The following is a 24,390-nucleotide window of genomic DNA, read 5'->3' on the forward strand; positions in this document are numbered from 1 at the left end:
GAATGTATATTGCATTGATCAATCATAAGATAATGCCTGGAATAGAGAGAACATGAGCACGGGAAAAGAAACAGAACACACACACACACATTCCTAATAGTGAATGCACGTAGTTATAAACATAGTACACAACAGACAGACAGACAGACAGACAGACAGACAGACAGACAGACAGGACAGACAGACAGACAGACAGACAGACAGACAGACAGACAGACAGACAGACAGACAGACAGACAGACAGACAGACAGACAGACAGACAGACAGACAGACAGACAGACAGACAGACAGACAGACAGACAGACAGACAGACAGACAGACAGACAGACAGACAGACAGGACACAGCACTTTCTGACATACAGTTTACACAAGATCGAGCAACTACTGTAACTGAGCACAAAACAGAAGCTCGACAGTATGAGCTGACCTTATGAAATGCTCTCCCTAATGTGAGCAAGGCATGTCCAACTCTATTAGAAATGACACATTTTGCCATGATTCTATGCCATGACTGACAAACGCAGTTAGAAATCAATTCGCCGCTAACAAGCTTTACTTTAATAAGCTCCAAGGGACAGTAGGATACATAATACACTGACTGGTACCTCACATCTAATACCACCTGCTGTTCAATATTAGCATACAAAAAAAAACATTTGATGAATGTCAGAGTTGGTGTATCTCACACTCAGAGAAGCCGCAATATCTTGTCAAAACCAAGACTTTCTCAATCCTGTTCCAGCCACAATGCTAATAATAATTTAAATAAATATATACAAATCCCTCCTTCAACATATATATATGGCAAACTCAGGCTGGGCTGTGCCTTGCTGCGATCCAGCCCTGCTAGAGAAGTCACGATCCCCGTCCACCACTATCCTGTCAGTTCAACATATTTCAAATGTAATCTGGCTAAAAGACTCTCTTAATAAACTCAGGGAAAACTCTGCTTTGCCCTCCAAGAAAAACTAATGTTGTGGTTTACAGCAGCCTCTGGCTCCGAGCACTCCTTAATATTTATACCACTCATTATAAAGTCGGCATACGAGGAAAATCTTTTACAACCTGCACTGAACAACCCTTGTCTTCACAAATATTTATACATCATCTCACATTGTGTCATCACCCATGATGAGACACAAGCATGGGCTAATGTAATCACATAATAATAACTGCTTTAAATAATAGATAGTCAACTCAGGGCCAAACAAAATGTAATGGAAGCTGGCGGATGCATTATTCAAAATGTTTTTTTAAAATATTTACCAAGGCCTGGTGAGGGAGGGAGGATGTGACCTGGTGTGTAAGGTGTGCTTGTGTGTGTTGAGGTGTTGTTGCGTTTCTGCTCAACACCAGATAAACCTACCCAGCAGCCAGGATTGGGGAGCAACTGATTAAATCTTATTACAAATCAACTATCTGTAAATCAGTTATATTACCAACAAAAAATATTGTAATCAAATTACAGATACATTTGAAAAAACTACACGCTAACTTCTTGGATTACGTTTCAATTCAGAAAAGATGTTTGCGGAAAAAAATACATTATGAGAATTCAATGCAGCATTGAAAAAAAGGCTCAAGTTTAAGTTGCCTGAACGAGTCAGAGGCGACTATGATGACTCCCAAAACGTCGGGCGGCAGGTAGCATAGCAGTTAAAGCATTGGGCCAGTAACCAAAATGTTGCTGGTTCGTATATACCCGAGCCGACAAAGTGCAAAATCTGTTGATGTGCCCTTGATCAAGGCACTTAACCCTCATTTGCACTAGGGATGCTGTACTACTATGGCTCATCCTGTAAAACAACACATTTCACTGGACCTATCTGGTGTACGTAACAATATAATATAACATTTTTGGATCCTTTGTGTCTTCTTCTAATGCCTCTTAAAGGGAAAGAAATCAACAAGTAATCAGATTACGTTACATAATTTGGGTAATCCAAAAGTTACATTACTGAGTACAATTTTGGAAAGGTAATGGATTACATTTAGAAAGTAACCTACCCAGCCCTGCCTGCAGCTTTGAGTAATGAGCTGTATGTAAGTAAGATATATATATGGTAATATGGTAATATTCAAGTGAGAGTCATCACATGCGTTTGAGAGTGTGTGTGTAAGCGCGTGCGTGTGTGTGTTACCTGTACTCCTCCTGAGTGAAGATGGGGATCCTGGAGGGCTGGAGGACAGTGATCTCCACCAGGGTTCGGTTCTCCTTCACTGGCTCTCCATCGTCAAACGCTATCACCACCAACTGAGAGGACACACACACACACAAGCACACACACACATTAATGATTTCTTCTTGAATCAAACCAGAATGCCTGGTCGCCAGCTGTTTCTGCATGCATGACAATGAATAACAGAGAAGTTTGAAATGGCACAAACAGGCCTGGGAACCAAGCTCCAACCCACCCAGAGAGAGTGTATGAATCTATCGACCCAACATTCTTAGACCGGGGAGATGAGACAGAGACAGAAAGCAAGACAGAGTCAGAGCGAAAGAGAGAGTTTGTCCTTATTACAACCTAATATCCTTCAGCAACATTTTCCTCCCGTTCGCTGCCAAGGTTACACTGAGCTGAGGTCAGCTCCACATACACTCAGATGACCTTCTGTGGGTGTATAATGTCAGGAACTTAATATGCATGCACATATTGGTTTAGTCACAGGTGGAGTCTGTGCAATGGCCTGATGAATAAGGACATGATGAAGGTATTGTGAGAAGGTTCAAAAAGAGTCCATTAGCTCAATATGTGCACCCTTTTGACCAATTAGAACTAATAATAAAGTGCACAGATAAAGTACAGTATTTCTGTACAGTACTTGAGGAAAGGTTTACAGTACATGTGTACTTTAAGACTCACAAAAAATATATACACTACTGGTCAAAAGGTTTAGAACACTGACTCATTCAAGGGTTTTTCTTTATTTTTACTATTTTCTACATTGTAGAATAATAGTAAAGACATCAAAACTACAAAATAACACATATGGATTCATGTAGTAAAAGTGTTAAACAAATCAACATATATTTTATATTTTAAAAAATTAAAATAGCCATCCTTTGCCTTGATGACAGCTTTGCACACTCTTGGTATTCTCTCAACCAGCTTGACGAGGAATGCTTTTCCAACAGTCTTGAAGGAGTTCCCATATGTGCTGAGCACTTGTTGGCTGCTTTTCCTTCACTCTGCCGTCCGACTCATCCCAAACCATCTCAGTTTGTTTGAGGTCGGAAGATTGTGGAGGCCAGGTAATCTGATGCGGCACTCCATCACTCTCCTTCTTGGTCAAGTAGCCCTTACACAGCCTAGAGGTGTGTTGGGTCATTGTCCTGTTGAAAAACAAATGATAGTCCCACTAAGCCCAAACCAGATAGGATGGCGTATCGCTGCTGAATGCTGTGGTAGCCATGCTGGTTAAGTGTGATTTGTAAATAAATCACAAACACCATAACACCTTCTTCTCCATGCTTCACAGTGGGAAATACACACGTGGAGATCATCTGTTCACCTACAACGTGTCTCACAAAGACACTGTGGTTGGAACCAAAAATCTCCAATTTGGACTCCAGACCAAAGGACACATTTTCACCGGTTAAATGTCCATTGCTCGTGTTTCTTGGCCCAAGCAAGTCTCTTCTTATTATTGGTGTCCTTTAGTAGTGGTTTCTTTGTAGCAATTTGACCATGAAGGCCTGATTCATTCAGTCTCCTCTGAATAATTGGTTTTTAGATGTGTCTGTTACTTGAACTCTGTGAAGCATGTATTTGGGGTGCAATTTCTAAGGCTGGTAACTCTAATGCACTTATCCTCTGCAGCAGAGGTAACTCTGGGTCTTCCATCCCTGTGGTGGTCCCAATGACAGCCAGTTTCATCATAGTGCTTGATGGCTTTTGCGACTGCACTTGAATTTTTTTTGGATTGACTGACCTTCATGTCTTAAGGTAATGATGGATTGTCGTTTCTCTTTGCTTATTTGAGCTGTTCTTGCCATAATATAGACTTTGTCTTTCACCAAATAGGGATATCGTCTGTATACCCGCCTACCTTGTCACAACACAGCGCTGCAGGATTTTAATCCATGACGGCGTAGTGTGTTACTAATGGTTTTCTTTGAGACTGTGGTCCCAGCACTCTTCAGGTCATTGACCAGGTCCTGCCGTGTAGTTATGGGCTGATCCCTCACCTTCCTCATGATCATTGATGCCCCACGAGGTGAGATCTTGCATGGAGCCCCAGACCGAGGGTGATTGACCGTCATCTTGAACTTCTTCCATTTTCTAATAATTGCGGCAACAGTTGTTGCCTTCTCACCAAGCTGCTTGCATATTGTCCTGTAGCCCATCCCAACCTTGTGCAGGTCTACAATTTTATCCCTGATGTGCTTACACAGCTCCCTGGTCTTGGCCATTGTGGAGAGGTTGGAGTCTGATTGATTGAGTCTGTGGACAGGTGTCTTTTATACAGGTAACAAGTTCAAACAGGTTCAGCACTGCCAGGGCCCTGCAAAATGACCTTCAGCAGGCCACAAATGTGCATGTGTCTGCTCAAACGGTCAGAAACAGACTCCATGAGGGTGGTATGAGGACCCAACGTCCACAGGTGGGGGTTGTGCTCACAGCCCAACACCGTGCAGGACGTTTGGCATTTGCCAGAGAACACCAAGATTGGCAAATTCGCCACTGGCGCCCTGTGCTCTTCACAGATGAAAGAAGGTTCACACTGAGCACATGACTGACGTGACAGTTTGGAGACGTCGTGGAGAATGTTTTGCTGTATTCCTCCAGCATGACCAATTTGCCGGTGGGTCAGTCATGGTGTGGGGTGGCATTTCTTTGGGGGGTCGCACAGCCCTCCATGTGCTCGCTAGAGGTAGCCTGACTGCCATTAGGTACCGAGATGAGATCCTCTGACCCCTTGTGAGACCATATGCTGGTGCAGTTGGCCCTGGGTTCCTCCTAATGCAAGACAATGATAGACATCATGTGGCTGGAGTGTGTCAGCAGTTCCTGCAAGAGGAAGGCATTGATGCTATGGACTGGCCCGCGCGTTCCCCAGACCTGAATCCAATTGAGCACATCTGGGACATCATGTCTCGCTCCATCCACCAACGCCACGTTGCACCACAGACTGTCCAGGAGTTGGCGGATGCTTTTGTCCAGGTCTGGGAGGAGATCCCTCAGGAGACCATCCGTCACCTCATCAGGTGCATGCCCAGGCGTTGTAGGGAGGTCATACAGGCACGTGGAGGCCACACACACTAATGAGCCTCATTTTGACTTGTTGTAAGGACATTACATCAAAGTTGGATCAGCCTGTAGTGTGGTTTTCCACTTTAATTTTGAGTGTGACTCCAAATCCAGATCTCCATGGGTTGATATATTTGATTTCCATTGATCATTTTTGTGTGATTTTGTTGTCAGTACATTCAACTATGTAAAGAAAAAAGTATTTAATAAGAATATTTAATTCATTCAGATCTAGGATGTGTTATTTTAGTGTTCCCTTTATTTTTTTGAGCAGTAGTATATATATATATATATATATATATATATATATATATATATATATATATATATATATATATATATATAAAGAGGAAAGAAAGACACCGTATGATTTAATCTGTGCATGTTTCTGACCCACTGGTCTGCATTAGATCTTAAAGTGCAACTGTACTGTACAAATCATCCATCATCATCATACCTTGAAGGTGACACTGGGCTGTTCGTTGAGGTTGACCCTGGTGATGACCCTCCCAGATCCCTTCTCCACGTCAAAGATGCTACCGCTGTAAGGTGATTGGTCCTCGTCCACTCTGTAACGCACCAGACTGGCTGGAGTACCCTGGGACAGAAACACAGGGTCAAGACAGACATGTTAGGTGAGGGAACTCCTCTATTTTATGTGTTTTGTCCTATATTTGTATTTTATTTTTATTTTTAATCCAGTCTCTGTCCCCGCAGAAGGCCTTTCACCTTTTGGTAGGTCTTAATTGTCATGTTTTGTCATTTATTATCATGTCTTGTCCCTGTGCTTCCCATTCTATTCGTTTCCCTCTGCTGGTCTTATTAGGTTCTTTCCCTCTTTCTATCCCTCTCTCTCCCCCTCCCTCTCTCACTCTCTCGCTCTCTCTTCTCTCTATCGTTCCGTTCCTGCTCCCAGCTGTTCCTATTCCCCTAATCATCATTTAGTCTTCCCACACCTGTTCCCGATCCTTTTCCCTGATTAGAGTCCCTATTTCTCTCCTTGTTTCCCGTACCTGCCCTGTCGGATCCTCATCTATAATTCACCGTGCTGTGTCTATGTTTTGCCCTGTCGTGTCGTGTTTCCCTCAGATGCTGCGTGGTGAGCAGGTGTCTGAGTCTGCTAGGTTCAAGTGCCTTCCCGAGGCAACCTGCAGTTCTCGATCAAGTCTCCAGTCTGTTCTCGTCTTTACGTGTAGTATTATGCTTTTTGTTTTGTAAAGTTTATTCTGGATTAAATACTCTGTTTTCGCCAAGTCGCTTTTGGGTCCTCATTCACCTGCATGACAGAAGGATCCGACCGAGGAATGGACCCAGCGACTACAGACGCTCGTAACACTGCCGTCGAGATCCAAAGAGCCATGCTCGGCAGACACGAGCAGGAATTGTCTGCTGCTCGCCATGCCGTGGAGAGCCTGGCCGCTCAGGTTTCCGACCTCTCTGGACAGTTCCAGAGTCTTCGTCTCGTGCCACCTGTTACTTCCTGGCCTGCCGAGCCTCCAGAACCTAGGGTTAATAACCCACCTTGCTACTCCGGGCAGCCCACTGAGTGCCGCTCCTTTCTCACCCAGTGTGAGATTGTGTTCTCTCTCCAACCCAACACATACTCTAGAGAGAGAGCTCGGGTTGCTTACGTCATTTCACTCCTTACTGGCCGGGCCCGAGAGTGGGGCACAGCTATCTGGGAGGCAAGGGCTGATTGTTCTAACAATTACCAGAACTTTAAAGAGGAGATGATTCGGGTTTTTGACCGTTCAGTTTTTGGTGGGGAGGCTTCTAGGGTCCTGGCTTCCCTATGCCAAGGTGATCGATCCATAACGGATTACTCTATAGAGTTTCGTACTCTTGCTGCCTCTAGTGACTGGAACGAGCCGGCGCTGCTCGCTCGTTTTCTGGAGGGACTCCACACAGTGGTCAAAGATGAGATTCTCTCTCGGGAGGTTCCTTCCAGTGTGGACTCTTTGATTGCTCTCGCCATCCGCATAGAACGACGGGTAGATCTTCGTCACCAGGCTCGTGGAAGAGAGCTCGCATCAACGGTGTTTCCCTGCTCCGCATCGCAACCATCTCCCTCCTCTGGCTCTGAGACTGAGCCCATGCAGCTGGGAGGGATTCGCATCTCGACTAAGGAGAGGGAACGGAGGATCACCAACCGCCTGTGCCTCTATTGCGGATTTGATGGACATTTTGTTAATTCATGTCCAGTAAGAGGCCAGAGCCCATCAGTAAGCGGAGGGCTACTGGTGAGCGCTACTACTCAGGTCTCTTCATCTAGATCTTGTACTACTATGTCGGTCCATCTACGCTGGACCGGTTCGGGTGCTACATGCAGTGCCTTGATTGACTCTGGGGCTGAGGGTTGTTTCATGGACGAAGCATGGGTTCGGAAACATAACATTCCTTTCAGACAGTTAGACAAGCCTACGCCCATGTTTGCCTTAGATGGTAGTCATCTTCCCAGTATCAGATTTGAGACACTACCTTTAACTCTCACAGTATCTGGTAACCACAGTGAGACTATTTCTTTTTTGATTTTTCATTCACCTTTCACACCTGTTGTTTTGGGTCATCCCTGGCTAGTATGTCATAATCCTTCTATTAATTGGTCTTGTAATTCTATCCTATCCTGGAACGTATCTTGTCATGTGAAGTGCTTAATGTCTGCCATCCCTCCCATTTCTTCTGTCCCCACTTCTCAGGAGGAACCTGGCGATTTGACAGGAGTGCCGGAGGAATATCATGATCTGCGCACGGTCTTCAGTCGGTCCCGAGCCAACTCCCTTCCTCCTCACCGGTCGTATGATTGTAGTATTGATCTCCTTCCGGGGACCACTCCTCCTCGGGGTAGACTATACTCTCTGTCGGCTCCCGAACGTAAGGCTCTCGAGGATTATTTATCTGTGTCTCTTGACGCCGGTACCATAGTGCCTTCTTCCTCTCCGGCCGGGGCGGGGGTTTTTTTTGTTAAGAAGAAGGACGGTACTCTGCGCCCCTGCGTGGATTATCGAGGGCTGAATGACATAACGGTTAAGAATCGTTATCCGCTTCCCCTTATGTCATCAGCCTTCGAGATTCTGCAGGGAGCCAGGTGCTTTACTAAGTTGGACCTTCGTAACGCTTACCATCTCGTGCGCATCAGAGAGGGGGACGAGTGGAAAACGGCGTTTAACACTCCGTTAGGGCATTTTGAGTACCGGGTTCTGCCGTTTGGACTCGCCAATGCGCCAGCTGTTTTTCAGGCATTAGTTAATGATGTTCTGAGAGACATGCTGAACATCTTTGTTTTTGTCTATCTTGACGATATCCTGATTTTTTCACCGTCACTCGAGATTCATGTTCAGCACGTTCGACGTGTTCTACAGCGCCTTTTAGAGAATTGTCTCTACGTAAAGGCTGAGAAGTGCTCTTTTCATGTCTCCTCCGTTACTTTTCTCGGTTCCGTTATTTCCGCTGAAGGCATTCAGATGGATTCCGCTAAGGTCCAAGCTGTCAGTGATTGGCCCGTTCCAAGGTCACGTGTCGAGTTGCAGCGCTTTTTAGGTTTTGCTAATTTCTATCGGCATTTCATTCGTAATTTCGGTCAAGTTGCTGCCCCTCTCACAGCTCTTACTTCTGTCAAGACGTGTTTTAAGTGGTCCGGTTCCGCCCAGGGAGCTTTTGATCTTCTAAAAGAACGTTTTACGTCCGCTCCTATCCTCGTTACTCCTGACGTCACTAGACAATTCATTGTCGAGGTTGACGCTTCAGAGGTAGGCGTGGGAGCCATTCTATCCCAGCGCTTCCAGTCTGACGATAAGGTTCATCCTTGCGCTTATTTTTCTCATCGCCTGTCGCCATCTGAGCGCAACTATGATGTGGGTAACCGTGAACTGCTCGCCATCCGCTTAGCCCTAGGCGAATGGCGACAGTGGTTGGAACCGTTCCTTTTGTCGTTTGGACAGACCATAAGAACCTTGAGTACATCCGTTCTGCCAAACGACTTAATGCCCGTCAAGCTCGTTGGGCGTTGTTTTTCGCTCGTTTCGAGTTTGTGATTTCTTACCGTCCGGGTAGCAAGAACACCAAGCCTGATGCTTTATCCCGTCTGTTTAGTTCTTCTGTGGCTTCTACTGATCCCGAGGGGATTCTTCCTTATGGGCGTGTTGTCGGGTTGACAGTCTGGGGAATTGAAAGACAGGTTAAGCAAGCACTCACGCACACTGCGTCGCCGCGCGCTTGTCCTAGTAACCTCCTTTTCGTTCCTGTTTCCACTCGTCTGGCTGTTCTTCAGTGGGCTCACTCTGCCAAGTTAGCTGGTCATCCCGGTGTTCGAGGCACTCTTGCGTCTATTCGCCAGCGCTTTTGGTGGCCGACTCAGGAGCGTGACACGCGCCGTTTCGTGGCTGCTTGTTCGGACTGCGCGCAGACTAAGTCGGGTAACTCTCCTCCTGCCGGTCGTCTCAGACCGCTCCCCATTCCTTCTCGACCATGGTCTCACATCGCCCTAGACTTCATTACCGGTCTGCCTTTGTCTGCGGGGAAGACTGCAGCCGCCAATAAACGCAGGATTAAGAGTCCAAGGTATTGTTGCGGCCAGAGAGTGTGGCTTTCCACTCGCAACCTTCCTCTTACGACAGCTTCTCGTAAGTTGACTCCGCGGTTCATTGGTCCGTTCCGTGTCTCCCAGGTCGTCAATCCTGTCGCTGTGCGACTGCTTCTTCCGCGACATCTTCGTCGCGTCCATCCTGTCTTCCATGTCTCCTGTGTTAAGCCCTTTCTTCGCACCCCCGTTCGTCTTCCCTCCCCCCTCCCGTCCTTGTCGAGAGCGCACCTATTTACAAGGTACATAAGATCATGGACATGCGTTCTCGGGGACGGGGTCACCAATACTTAGTGGATTGGGAGGGTTACGGTCCTGAGGAGAGGAGTTGGGTTCCGTCTCGGGACGTGCTGGACCGTTCACTCATTGATGATTTCCTCCGTTGCCGCCAGGATTCCTCCTCGAGTGCGCCAGGAGGCGCTCGGTGAGTGGGGGGTACTGTCATGTTTTGTCATTTATTATCATGTCTTGTCCCTGTGCTTCCCATTCTATTCGTTTCCCTCTGCTGGTCTTATTAGGTTCTTTCCCTCTTTCTATCCCTCTCTCCCCCTCCCTCTCTCACTCTCTCGCTCTCTCTTCTCTCTATCGTTCCGTTCCTGCTCCCAGCTGTTCCTATTCCCCTAATCATCATTTAGTCTTCCCACACCTGTTCCCGATCCTTTTCCCTGATTAGAGTCCCTATTTCTCTCCTTGTTTCCCGTACCTGCCCTGTCGGATCCTCATCTATAATTCACCGTGCTGTGTCTATGTTTTGCCCTGTCGTGTCGTGTTTCCCTCAGATGCTGCGTGGTGAGCAGGTGTCTGAGTCTGCTAGGTTCAAGTGCCTTCCCGAGGCAACCTGCAGTTCTCGATCAAGTCTCCAGTCTGTTCTCGTCTTTACGTGTAGTATTATGCTTTTTGTTTTGTAAAGTTTATTCTGGATTAAATACTCTGTTTTCGCCAAGTCGCTTTTGGGTCCTCATTCACCTGCATGACATTAATTGTAAATAAGAATTTGTTCTGAACTGACTTGCCTAGTTAAATAAAAAAACACAAATGTTTTTACTTTTGATATTGTATATTGCTCAAGGGGACAGAAGTGATGCTATGATATTTTACTAGTATTTTCACACAGGTGGGTTCTGAAAGAACTGACTTACAGTTTGCTTTACTCTAACTCTACAGTAGCTTGAGAAGCTAACGGATCCCCAATTCCCCTGACCGGGTCACGAACCTAGGTCGTGAATATGACTCATGGGTGTGTTTTCCGACTTCACTATTGGTACTCTCCATGCAAGTGAACCTCGATGAACTACCTCTGCTACACTGTGACTACACGACAGGGTCTCATCCCCTCATTACCAGTAGGAGGACAGCTCATCACATTACCCTTTACTGTATTCATAGATGAAACTCATCATCTCTTGGGGTTAAATAACACCCACCCTATCCCTCCATCCCCAAATCAAATCCATTTTAAGGTATTGATGAAAGCTGGGACTTTAATATGACCCTTTAATTAAGATTAATAATGCTTTCAGATAGCTGATTATCTCATAACTATCTTTTTCAATTATACCACTTTCAAGCTCCACAATCCCCCCCCCCCACACTTTTTTTTCTTACTGTCTTCTAATAGAAGATAATACTTCAGTGCCCTTCAGCAGAACTGAGAATGCGGGACTTGAGAAAGCCTAATGGGTTTTCTGTGCTGTAGAGTCAAACTGGGCAGAACTGAGCAAATGCGGGGGTTAGAGATGTTAGATCCCTTGGGTGGTTTACTCACACAAATACATCTGCCGAAGGTTGTGAGAAATCATCAGAGAGAGCTTACGGATACACTGAGGGGCATGTGTGTAACATCCAGGCTGTGTGCGTAGAATACGGCATTTGTGTTAGATCCAAACTGAGCATAATATGAACAGAAACCAAATGCCTTTTTGTTTGGCAACTGCACACTGCACCTACCAAATATTGTAACAAAAGTGTCAGCATTCTATCTGAATTTGCATTTCAGTTGAACATAATGGCATAGGCTAAGTGCGGTATCTTGCCCAAGGGCAACCAATAAAGGCACACCATTTCGGATTCCAACACCAGTCATATGCTGTTCCTTAACATGTAAGGCCAAGCTTTGACTTTGAAATATTACTAAGAAGTAGAACCCCAGGCCATTTGGCCACTGCAGTGTGAGTTGAAAGGCCAAACAAGCCCCCAGGATCAGAGACCATGCACCTATTTAAAATAAACATGTAGAAAAATGAGATTATGTCCTCTCCCCCATTTCCCTTCCCCTATAAACTGTGCAGTTCAGTATCAACATTTCCAGATTCCACATTTGACATTCAATGGCAGGTGTCATACTGGTTCCAAGACAGCAGTACTATGGGGATTGCCTTGACTGTAGATACAGTAACATCTTACTATATCTACTAGTGCTTTCAGGTTTACAGCAACTCCCCTTGTCTGGCTTTTTGCTCACAGACCATAAATATTTTATGTCTTCTGCTGGGGAAAACACGCACCAAAGATGGAGATATTTACAACTTTGACATCTAAGAAATGTATGCTGGGACTAGGGCTGTGGCGGTCATAAAATGTTGTCAGCTGGTGATTGTCAAGCAAACAGCTGCTGGTTACATGGTAATTAACCGTTATTATTTACATAAACAAGTTTGGTATCTTGTGACTTCCATGCATAGCCAACAAGCCACTGATGCAGACCTTTGAACCTTCGACATTTTAAAAAGTCTAATAAAGAAATGTAATATAGCCAACACCTTCACAATGAATCCATTATGTATTTTAGACAGGTCTATGATATGAAGAAAATGTAGTCTATTTCAGAAGAACAGAATTGCATACTCAGAGTTGTCCTTATGTTAGGTCCTGTTGTTGCTATTGCATATGGCTGTGGGCTACACTAGTTAATTTAGCAGGCAAGATCTGCTTAGAATACCGTGGCATTATTTTGTATTATTTTATATGTGACAAATTTCAGGAAACTAGGCGTGTCATGTGTCACTACTTCACAGGAGAGCCATTTGAACGTAAACTTTTTAAAATTTGTATAAAAATGTGTGTTGGCTGAAATACCTTCAGGAACTTTCATGTGCCTTAATATCAAACTTGTATGCAATCTGTAAATACAAATAAAATTGCTATATTACGAGCCTAGTTGGTTAAGCCACAGAAAAAGCGAGGAGTCTTCCCTAGCCATAATTGCCTGAGTTAATGGGTGGGCTGGACAAGCTGAGAGATGAGTTCAGATTAGTCTGGCATGTAGCATGCTTCTGTCTATAACATGAGCTGCTCAGTATATGTAGGTAATCCTTCTAACATAACTTTTTGAAAGATATTACATAGTAGAACTGAAAAGATGTTGCTCTCCACTTTTTTTGGAAGTTTTGAAATCAGTGGAATGCACAGTGGAATTAGAGTATGATATTCTGCCATTTGATTGCAAATATGCAGACGGAGTCAAAAAGAGAACACACAGAAGGCTGTTGTATAAAACACCTGTCTCCCGATTACATCTTCAAACTAAGGCAACCATGGCATCCGTGACAGAGAGGGAGAAGCATCCATCCATGTATTTGGGTAAGATAGTCTAGCTAACTACATGTTCAGATATGACATATTTCAAATGTTGTCAGAAAGTTGTTTTAATTTCAAGTTAAAGAGTACTGTTAGCTAGCTAGCTGACGTTAGCTGGCTGGCTCGCAAGCTAACTGTCCTTACTGTCCTGTAAGGATCCAAATAGGTCAGATCAGATCAGCTTTGCAATAAATAATTTCAGCCAGACCCGCTTTCACCCACAGAGGAGGGAGAAGGGACCTGGTGGGGGGTTGACAGCCCACACTATGTTGGAGAGAACATCCCTCTCCAAATTCACACAGGAATGTGCCTTTCTTTCACAGACATTTTCCAGCTGAAAATCTAACACGTTCTGGAGTGAATACTGGAACAATATTTGTAACATAGAACTTGGGGAATGGTAAGAGGCGATCTAAAGAATAATACTGTAATTGCGGTTGTTATTTTGTGATGTCATTAAAAATGTTATAAAGGAAATACTGTAACATGAAAAAAATATTGCCGTAAAGAGTGTGATTTGCGACACAACGAAATAAACAATAGAGCATAATATGAAACGATAGACATTTTTCTATCATCATACAATATATATCGTCATATCGCCCAGCCCTACTAAATAATATACAGTATGTGTGGAATTAGTTTTGATTTAGAATGGACCATTATCTATGCACTTATATAGCCAATGGAAGATGCTTTTCCCGTGGTTAATTTTTGTGCCAGCCAGGTAGGCTATGCTCCTGTTGTAAAGAAAAGCAATGTGCTTAATATTAAAAAGTTGATAAATAAATATAGCAAGCTTAGCCTATAGAAAGCTGATGGGATCCTCCTCTTTTAAGAAAAGGCCCTCAAAAAAAGTGTTTTGTTTTACAGCCTGGAATCGAATCAGGGTCTGTAGTGACACCTCTAGCACTGAGATGCAGTGCCTCAGAACGCTGCGCCACTCGGGAGCCCCGAGGACTTTAATAATAGGTATTCATTACACTTCTCTAATTGATTTCCTTCAGTTCTAGTAAGCAATAAGAGGAGACGCTTCTGTATATGCCTTTGTATTCTCAGCCTTTGTCTCTGCATGGAATCAAGTCGAAATGAACATTTGAATAAGTGTTTTGAACTGTCGGACGGACGGACGGACGGACGGACGGACGGACGGACGGACGGACGGACGGACGGACGGACGGACGGACGGACGGACGGACGGACGGACGGACAGACAGACAGACAGACAGACAGACAGACAGACAGACAGACAGACAGACAGACAGACAGACAGACAGACAGACAGGACAATACACATACACATACACATACACATACACATACACATACACATACACATACACATACACATACACATACACATACACATACACATACACATACACATACACATACACATACACATACACATACACATACACAGAGAGTGCAGGTTAACTATGTTGTGTGAAATGTTCAGATCCACACGGTTGTGATTGACAGGCTCAGAGTGAACCCCAGGGACGTGTACTGTTCCTCTGCTACAAACACCACGGAGCCCCCCTACCCTGGAGGGAACACAGCCAGCAGGAGGTCCTTTCACACCAAGTTCCAGTCCAGTCTACAATTACTGGCCGTTTCTCCAGACCCCCGGGAGGGTATAACGAGCAGATAGATTCGAGAAGCGTCAGATGAGGATTGTGTCTGATGGCTGCAATGTTTTAGATGGACACAATTCACACAAGAGTCAAATATAATGATGCAGACTATAAAAAAAGTCATATCAATTATAAAGGAAAGAGAGGGATACAGACCAGGTTAGAAAATAGACAACAGACCTCAAGACATGATGTAACTATGCTGAGCACTTGTTATAATGAAAAACAACTCCAATCTCAAAAGAAAATAAAAGAGAGGGAGCATGTGAGGTAGAATACTGACTCACCTACGGGGCTATAAAATATTTAGGTGATTGCACCGCCAATAAACCCACCTTCCTTTGGCATAGGGTTGATGAAGCTGAACCACATTTTTTGGGGGACAAAATAACCTTGTTCTCTAGCATTTATTAGATTCCAAATGTGTCTTTGCTTTATCGTAATGGCCTTGTTGCCCTATTGACAGAGCGAACAGGAAGCAGTAAAAGTTAGCTGAGTGCGGTGTGAGGCATTACAAAAACCTATACTGATTTCCCACTGCCCCTGTACAGCCTCGCCTGTGATAGGGAATTCATTTCTGAGTGCAACAGGGTGTCAAAATGATGGTGCTGTATGGTGTAATTTAATTCCTCTGGTTTGCAGCCGGGCAAAAGTATATAGGTGTATTCCAGGAAGTCGGTGTGGAACTGCTCAGCAATGGCACAGCCAATGAAGACAGAGACAGATAACCAGAAGGGTGAGACTGGAACAGTGTGTTGTTTAACATACTTAGCAGAAATAATCATCACATTATGACAACTGTGGGAACAGAACAGATGCAACACAATCAGGTAGCTATTTTTATGAAGAGAACATTGGTTCTTGCTGGTAGTGCTGTATTTCCCTATGCTGTGTAATAAACAATAGTTTGTGTAATCAGCTGTGATGCCTTAAGCGGTGGAAATCACTGTTCTCTTTAACAGGGGTTCTCAAAGTGGGGTCCGCAGAAGCACTGCACATACACTACACGACCAAAAGTATGTGGACACCCGCTCATCGAACATCTCATTCCAAAATCATGGGCATTAAAGGGGAATGGAAACACTCTGATTTAGAACGACGGCGAACTGTAAATCGGCATATTGGCATTGTTGCGTCACTGGCAGGAGAGAACATTTTGGAACTCTGAATTACTGAATGAGTCGCTCCGAGTCTGAGAATGAAATAATGATGTAGAGAGATGGTGACGATACAGCACAAAATCCCAGCGGATGGTGGCTCTATTGCAACCAGTCAGAGGTTCCTGTCAATCTGTCTGGATGGTGACTGTATTACATCCAGTCAGAGGTTCCTGTCAATCTGTCTGGATGGTGGCTGTATTACATCCAGTCAGTGGTTCCTGTCAATCTGTCTGGATGGTGACTGTATTACATCCAGTCAGAGGTTCCTGTCAATCTGTCTGGATGGTGACTGTATTACATCCAGTCAGAGGTTCCTGTCAATCTGTCTGGATGGTGGCTGTATTACATCCAGTCAGAGGTTCCTGTCAATCTGTCTGGATGGTGGCTGTATTACATCCAGTCAGAGGTTCCTGTCAATCTGTCTGGATGGTGACTGTTACATCCAGTCAATCAATCTGTCTGGATGGTGGCTGTATTACATCCAGTCAGAGGTTCCTGTCAATCTGTCTGGATGGTGGCTGTATTGCAACCAGTCAGAGGTTACTGTCAATCTGTCTGGATGGTGGCTGTATTGCAACCAGTCAGAGGTTCCTGTCAATCTGTCTGGATGGTGGCTGTATTGCAACCAGTCAGAGGTTCCTGTCAATCTGTCTGGATGGTGGCTGTATTGCAACCAGTCAGAGGTTCCTGTCAATCTGTCTGGATGGTGGCTGTATTACATCCAGTCAGTGGTTCCTGTCAATCTGTCTGGATGGTGACTGTATTACATCCAGTCAGAGGTTCCTGTCAATCTGTCTGGATGGTGGCTCTATTGCAACCAGTCAGAGGTTACTGTCAATCTGTCTGGATGGTGGCTGTATTGCAACCAGTGAGAGGTTCCTGTCAATCTGTCTGGAGTCAGTGAGAGGTTCCTGTCAATCTGTCTGGATGGTGGCTGTATTACATCCAGTCAGAGTCAATCTGTCTGGATTCTGTATTACATCCAGTCAAGAGGTTCCTGTCAATCTGTCTGGATGGTGACTGTATTACATCCAGTCAGTGGTTCCTGTCAATCTGTCTGGATGGTGACTGTATTACATCCAGTCAGTGGTTCCTGTCAATCTGTCTGGATGGTGACTGTATTACATCCAGTCAGAGGTTCCTGTCAATCTGACTGGATGGTGACTGTATTACATCCAGTCAGTGGTTCCTGTCAATCTGTCTGGATGGTGACTGTATTACATCCAGTCAGTGTTTCCTATCAGTCTGTCTGGATGGTGACTGTATTACATCCAGTCAGTGGTTCCTGTCATTATGTCTGGATGGTGACTGTATTACATCCAGTCAGAGGTTCCTGTCAATCTGTCTGGATGGTGGCTGTATTACATCCAGTCAGAGGTTCCTGTCAATCTGACTGGATGGTGGCTGTATTACATCCAGTCAGTGGTTCCTGTCAATCTGTCTGGATGGTGACTGTATTACATCCAGTCAGTGTTTCCTATCAGTCTGTCCTGTATTACATCCAGTCAGTGGTTCTGTCATTATGTCTGGATGGTGGCTGTAATTACATCCAGTCAGAGGTTCCTGTCAATCTGTCTGGATGGTGGCTGTATTACATCCAGTCAGTGGTTCCTGTCAATCTGACTGGATGGTGGCTGTATTACATCCAGTCAGTGGTTCCTGTCAATCTGTCTGGATGGTGACTGTATTACATCCAGTCAGTGGTTCCTGTCAATCAGTCTGGATGGTGGCTGTAATTACATCCAGTCAGAGGTTCCTGTCAATCTGTCTGGATGGTGACTGTATTACATCCAGTCAGTGGTTCCTGTCAATCTGTCTGGATGGTGGCTGTATTACATCCAGTCAGTGGTTCCTGTCAATCTGTCTGGATGGTGACTGTATTACATCCAGTCAGAGGTTCCTGTCAATCTGTCTGGATGGTGACTGTATTACATCCAGTCAGAGGTTCCTATCAATCTGTCTGGATGGTGGCTGTATTACATCCAGTCAGAGGTTACTGTCAATCTGTCTGGATGGTGACTGTATTACATCCAGTCAGAGGTTCCTGTCAATCTGTCTGGATGGTGGCTGTATTACATCCAGTCAGAGGTTCCTGTCAATCTGTCTGGATGGTGGCTGTATTACATCCAGTCAGAGGTTCCTGTCAATCTGTCTGGATGGTGACTGTATTACATCCAGTCAGTGGTTCCTGTCAATCTGTCTGGATGGTGACTGTATTACAGCCAGTCAGAGGTTCCTGTCAATATGTCTGGATGGTGACTGTATTACATCCAGTCAGAGGTTCCTGTCAATCTGTCTGGATGGTGACTGTATTACATCCAGTCAGAGGTTCCTGTCAATATGTCTGGATGGTGACTGTATTACATCCAGTCAGAGGTTCCTGTCAATCTGTCTGGATGGTGACTGTATTACATCCAGTCAGAGGTTCCTGTCAATCTGTCTGGATGGTGACTGTATTACATCCAGTCAGAGGTTCCTGTCAATCTGTCTGGATGGTGACTGTATTACATCCAGTCAGTGGTTCCTGTCAATCTGTCTGGATGGTGACTGTATTACTTCCAGTCAGAGGTTCCTGTCAATCTGTCTGGATGGTGACTGTATTATATCCAGTCAGTGATTCCTGTCAATCTGTCTGGATGGTGACTGTATTACATCCAGTCAGAGGTTCCTGTCAATCTGTCTGGATGGTGACTGTATTACATCCAGTCAGAGGTTCCTGTCAATCTGTCTGGATGGTGGTTGTATTACATCCAGTCAGAGGTTCCTGTCAATCTGTCTGGATGGTGACTGTATTACATCCAGTCAAAGGTTCCTGTCAATCTGTCTGGATGGTGACTGTATTACATCCAGTCAGAGGTTCCTGTCAATCTGTCTGGATGGTGACTGTATTACATCCAGTCAGAGGTTCCTGTCAATCTGTCTTGGTTGCGATGTATTTATTGGATGTGTCGGTGCTCAATATATATAATCAGTATCCTATAACGATGTTGATCATCAGCGCTGTTTGGCGCGTTGGTAACACATTTACCTTTAGATTAGACGACTAGAGTTGCAATCGCAGACAGCATCATGATTCATGAAATCTCATTCTAACCAATAATGGGGCGTGCTTTTTATAAATACATTGTGATTTCGTTTCGGTATCAGACTAACTTTGCTTTTTTTTGATTGCAGAGCATATAAGCTGGCAGTTTATCGCCAGCTCACCCTATGGGCACAAGAGAGAATTGGACGAGGTCTCTGCGTGTGTCGTTTCTTCCATAAAGTGTGCATAGCCAGAAGCAAAGGTATTGAGCAAAAGTTTGAATAAAACCAGTTCATTTGGTAAATCTAGCCTAGCGTAAGACATAGACCTAATGCCTGTGCCTTATGTAAAAATAGTATTAGTTAGCTTGTTCACTATAAAAACAGGTTCAAGCATAACCAGAAAAACTTGCTTTGAAGATAAAACTACTTTCAGTGTGCACTAATCCCGTACCCCTGTCGCTAGAGTAGTGACTTCAACTAGCTTTGGCCGCAATCTATTGGAAAGGAATAGTAACTACAATGGGCAGCTAGTCAGAGTCAAAGTAGACATTAATAATATATGCCAATTAGCAGACGCCTTTATCCAAAGCGAACTGGGCACATGGTAGTGGAAACAGATCATAGAAACAATATTAGAATTTTGATGTCATAGATGGTCAGTCTTCGCATCTATAGCCCTGTCTATGAATTTGAGAGTGGTTACATTTCTCCAGCCCAATCCCTTAGCTTTTTACCAAAAGAGGAGCAGGGAGTGCCTTTGTTATTGTTTCTACTGCTGATTGCCACTTTAAGAAGTTAAGATGCAGATTAAATACACACCAAAATATGTTCCAGATACTATAAAAATATCCCATCACTCAGGTAGTTATTGAATACACAGCATCCAGCAGAGCAAACAATCAATCAAATATATTTTACAAAAGCCTTTTTTACATCAAAATAATAACCACAGTGGTTATAGAGGGTGCAACAGTTCAACACCTCAGGAGTAACTGCTTTTCATTGCTGAGCATTAATAGGTTGAGAGAGAGAGAGTTGAAACAGCAGAACCGGGACAAGGTAGCACATCCATTGAAACGGGTAAAAAAAAAAAATCAGTGGAAAAACAATTCCACTCCGATTCCCTTTATGTATGGGTGTATCTTTGAATTCGCTGTTGAATGGCCTGCTCCTTCTCCATTTTCGGAACACCATCCCGCTCCCCCAAAGTGATTGATAGTATATCTTAGTTTGCACTGTGATGATTGTGATTCTGCGAGTTCACTGATCTCACTCTCCGTCAGCTCCATCTGTAGGGGCAGGACTCGTTTGTATACTGATGATCGTGAGCTCAATCTAGCTGGGCCCTGAGCTCTTTAGTGATGGTTCCGGTGGACCTCTTCTCCACCGCAGCACAGGAACACTCTGGCACCCAGGGGTCAGTTTGGCATGCTGTACTAAATGTTCTTTCCTGTTGGTAGAAAACAATTAAGGCATTTAGTAGGCTATAGTTATATTCAAGAGTCACTGCATATACTTGAAATAGACAATAGCCTTAGACATAACATGTATTTGCATGTACCACATGTATTTGCATGTACCACCTGCCTCCTGCATAGTCTCCTCCAGGATTAAAACATTTTCAGGGATGAAGATGTCATCTTAAAAAGAAACAAACGTTTTGTTAAGACAACTGAACTCACATCAGTTGGCATTAACAAGCTACCTGTTGTATGCTTTGTCAACACACACAAACACACACACACACACACACACACACACACACACACACACACACACACACACACACACACACACACACACACACACACACACACACACACACACACACACACACACACACACACACACACACACACACACACACACACACACACACACACACACACACACACACACACACACACTTCAGCAAACATTAGGTATGTCAACTTCTGTCTAGCTAATGAGGTGGAGCTAACAAAACATTACAAAAACAAATCTGTCAACAACATGTATTACAGTACTAGACTATTTGAGGTGGAAGCTAGCTACAGTAACTAGCTTTACCTAATAACAGGAGTACATGGATAAACTGTGTTGCAATTTTAGTTGCAGTTGAGTTACTTGCCAATGTTATTTGCTGGGAGGTGTAACACAAAACACTTCAGACACAATTAGCTAGTTACCTTCAACTAGAGTTGCAACAAAGTTGTCCAGTGTCTAACACTAGCCTAGTCAACAACAGTCATGACCGGTTAACGTTACCTCTGGGGCTCCATTGCATTGACTCTCGTCGCCTCCTCCGCTCAGTCGCTTTTGATGACGGTCGATCGGTAACCCCTACACCATAACCCTCTAAATGTCAAACGGAGGCGCAAGCAGAGGGCTTCAACGTGGGCCTATGACTCCTCTCCATTCGGAAACTCCCGGTTGCCGCATCGAATGTGCCCTTCATCTCGAAGTCTGCCTCCGCAAAATGCTGTCTGCAGATCCTGTTCTTCTATTCACTCTCAATACCACAGACAATTTGCTGATTCCTGCCAGTGTTGCCAGTGGCACCGGTCGTTACTATGGCAATTTAAAATGGCGCTGACCATTGCTCAAATAAACCTTGTCGGCAATCAAAATACTAAATATAGAGATGTTTTTGTGTTAAATGCACGTTTAGTGTTAATGGATTGAATACATCTCTTTGTTTAGATTTACTTCCCAAAGTGTTCCATTTCTATTTAATATGGAGATGGTCCCCCCCCTATGCTGCTAGAACAGCCTCCCAATCTTCTAGGAAGGCTTGCCACTAGATGTTGGAACATTGCTGCGGGGACCTGCTTCCATTCAGCCACAAGAGCATTAGTGAGGTCTGGGACTGATGTTGGGCGATTAGGCCTGGCTTGCAGTCGGCCTTCCAATTCATCCCAAATGTGTTCGATTGGGTTGAGATCAGAGATCTGGGCAGGCCAATCAAGTTCCTCCACACTGTTGTCTACAAACCATTTCTGTATGGACCTCACTTTGTGCACAGGGCATTGTCATAATGAAACAGGAAAGGGCCTTCCCCAAACTATTCCCATAAAGTTGGAAACACAGAATCGTCTAGAATGTCATTGTATGCTGTAGCATTACGATTTCCCTTTAATTGAACTAAGAGGCCAAGCATGAACCTTGAAAAGCAGCCCCATACCATTATTCCTCCTCCCCAAACTTTACAGTTGGCACTATGCATTCGGGTAGGAAGCGTTCTCCCGGCATCCGCCAAACCCAGATTCGTCCATCGGACTACCAGCTGGTAATGCGTGATTCATCACTCGCATTTCCACTGCTCCAGAGTCCAATGGCGGCGAGCTTTACACTACTCAAGCTGACGCTTGGCATTGTGCATGGTGAACTTAGGCTTGTGTGCGGTTGCTCGGCAATGGAAACCCATTTCATGAAGCTCCTGACGAACAGTTCTTGTGCGGACGTTGTTCCAGAGGCAGTTTGGAACTCGGCAGTGAGTGTTGCAACCGAGGACACAAAATTTTTGCTCTAGAAGCTTCAAAAATTGCCAGTCCCGTTCTGTGAGCTTGTGTGGACTACCAATTCACGGCAGAGACTTTGTTGCTCCTTGACGTTTCCCCTTCACAATAACAGCACTTACTGTTTACCACTCTAGCAGGGCAGAAATTTGACAAACTGACTTGTTGGAAAGGTGGCATCCTAAGACGGTGCCACGTTGAAAGTCACTGAGCTCTTCATTATAGGCCATTCTACTGTAAATGTTTGTCTATGGAGATTGCATGGCTAAGTGCTCGATTTTATACACCTGTCAGCAACGAGTTTAGCTGAAATAGCCGAATCCACTAATTTGAAGGGGTGTAAAAACAGCTGCATTGGACATTTAAAAAATGTTTGGCCAAGGGATCAGTGGAATAAGTTTCTACAATTTATGTTCTTAACCCTGGGCAACATGGGCCTGGGAGGCTCATAGGGATATTGGTATCTACAGTACTCCACCAATAATTGAAGCTTTAAAACTGCAGTTCTCTCTGCCTCATGGAAAAATTTTAGAATTTCAGGATATTAATGTTAAAGATGCAACAAGAAAATATATCTCAGCCCCATTATTTATTGAAAACTGAAAAAGAGGCGGGCCATTAAAATATTCCTTCCCAGGGTCCGAGACCGGGTTCAACTGGCAATGCACTGCCAAAGTCATAGTAAAACCAAAGACAGTACAGAATGAATAAACGGTTTCTCCAATAGAAATCCCTGATCACACTTGTAGGCGATGTCATGGGAACGTTGGCTATCTAAGCTCATGCGCAGAAGCATGTCATCAGGTGTAACGGTCGTCTTGCACCGAACAGCACATTTGCAGGCCGAAAATGAATATTTTCACGAGGTTGGAGTAATAACATGTTCAACTACTTAAGACATTGACTCGAATCTAGGTTGTGCCTTTAGCTTGAGAAAATGAACAAATAAGGAAGCATTTTTAATTTCTCTCATTGACACTGGCCTGGTCTGCTTGATCTGTTTCACAAGCGTTCCCGGAAGTATTGTGATTGTTGCGCCTCTGGGTTTAGAAACTCCTTGGATGATATTTTTTTTTATCTCACTTGATTTGTGTTCTAATTATGAGGGGTTCCCTGATGAATTTGCTATCACAAAAGGGGTCCCCGGCCCCAAAAAGTTTTCAAAAAACGTTGTTTTATAAAACCAATACATATTAATCTTGATATGAATCATTAGTCACAGAGAGATTAGTGAAACTCACAGGAGGGTCTTGGTCCTCAGCGAACACAGTGGCAATGACCGTTCCCTTCTCTGCGTTGGGGGCCACCAGGCCCTTGTACAGCGCTTGGCTAAACACCGGGGAGAAGTCATTCATATCCTGTGAATAAAAAGAAAATGAATAGATACATAAAGTACTGTAGTCTACTATGAATGTTAAATTTTTACATTTTTGTATCCCCAACACTTAAAAAACAAAAAAGAGAAAGTTGGTCAATTTATTTTATACACTGTGATTGGAACTGCTATCTGCAAGTCTAGCTGACAAAGTCCTGTGGGAGCATTATTATGTGAATTAATGCCACAAGATACTTAATTCCAAATAATGGAAATGTTGAGGAAACCAAGGAAATTGGCCTTTGCAAGATGTGTATGGTCCCAGGCGTTGCTCTAGGACAGTGG

The 24,390-nt window shown here is 44.3% G+C and overlaps 1 pseudogene; it reads right to left on the reverse strand.

The window, feature by feature from the left end:
- LOC124041257 overlaps positions 1 to 24,390 on the reverse strand; it is a 279,206-nt pseudogene that overhangs the window by 59,022 nt on the left and 195,794 nt on the right.

The sequence above is a fragment of the Oncorhynchus gorbuscha genome, linkage group LG08, assembly GCF_021184085.1.
Source record: "Oncorhynchus gorbuscha isolate QuinsamMale2020 ecotype Even-year linkage group LG08, OgorEven_v1.0, whole genome shotgun sequence".
Taxonomy (NCBI): Eukaryota; Metazoa; Chordata; class Actinopteri; order Salmoniformes; family Salmonidae; genus Oncorhynchus; species Oncorhynchus gorbuscha.